Source organism: Zalophus californianus, chromosome 6, assembly GCF_009762305.2.
Source record: "Zalophus californianus isolate mZalCal1 chromosome 6, mZalCal1.pri.v2, whole genome shotgun sequence".
NCBI lineage: Eukaryota > Metazoa > Chordata > Mammalia > Carnivora > Otariidae > Zalophus > Zalophus californianus.
The window spans coordinates 53,874,549-53,875,947 of NC_045600.1; positions in this window are offsets into that span (position 1 = coordinate 53,874,549).

Here is a 1,399-nt window from a genome sequence, read left to right on the forward strand (position 1 = left end):
AAATGCCTATATGCTAGTCCATAAAAGGAAATTTCTTTAAATTAAATAGAACGTTCTCTGACCATAATTAAATGAACCTAGAAACACATTTTTAAAAATAAAAAGGAAATCCCTAACTGTAGAGAAACAAATCAGTTCTAAAAAATCCACATTTCAAAGAGGACATTGGTGCATAAATTAAAAAATGCCATTAACTAAATACAAGTATAGAAATTACATGTCAGAATCTTTGGGAAGAAGCTAAAACAATATTTAGATAGAAATGTGTAAATATAATCCTATGTTAGAAGAGCAGAAAATCTGAAAGCCAAAATTAGTGATTTAATTTTCTTTCTAATAATATTAGTAAAAGAACAGAAAAAACTTAAAGTAAAAGAAAAGAAAATAATAAACAGAAAAGCAGGTGCGTCTGGGTGGCTCAGTTGGTTAAGCATGTAACTCTTGATTTGGGTTCAGGTCATGATCTCAGGGTTGTAAGATGGAGACCCACACTGAGCCCCAAGTCTGGCTCCATGCTTGGTGTGGAGCCTGCTTAAGATTCTCTCTTTCCCTCTCCCTCATCCTCTCCCCCTCTCAAAAAAGAAAAAGAAAAGGCAGAAAAAAATAAAATAGAAAATCAAGGCACTTAGTGAAAATCTACAAAGACAAAAGATTAATGAAATTGTAAACATGTAGTAATAATTATCAGAAAAAAACAAATTAATTGCTAGTATTTAAAATTTAAAAAAGGATATACTACTACAAATACTACAGATGTCAAAAAGGAGATAATAACATTCTTAAAAACTTTTCAGCAATAAATTAAACCTTTTTGTATAAAATTTAAAAAATACTTAAGGATACAAGGTAAGAGAAAAGGACAAACAATTGCATACTTGGATAGTTATTTTTTAAAAGATTTTATTTGTAAGTAATCGCCATACCCAACGTGGGGCTCAAAGTCACAACCCTGAGATCAAGAGTCGCATACTCTATTGACTGAGCCAGCCAGGCACTCCTGGATAGCTATTTTATAGAAAACCTAGGTGCAGATGGCCTCACCAATGAACTCTCCAAATTATTTCAGACAGAAGTAATTCAATTCAGGAATATGTAAAGAAGGTTTCATGTTACATAGATTTTATCTCTACTTCTCAATATAATTATCATCTCTGTTTCAGGATTTTCCCCTTCTACTCTTCCTCTTGGAACTTGTTTTATATCTCTTGAACCTATGCTCCTGGGTATAAAAATGGGTTTTTGTAAGCATGAGTTGTTTTTTTTCCTGAATTCAGTTTATTTATCTTATCATTTTACATATATGTTTGTTGTATTTGCCTTTAGTGTAATAGTTGACAGAATTTATTTGGGTCCACCTTTGTATTTGTTTCCTATTTGGACAATCTAATTTGTACTCCTT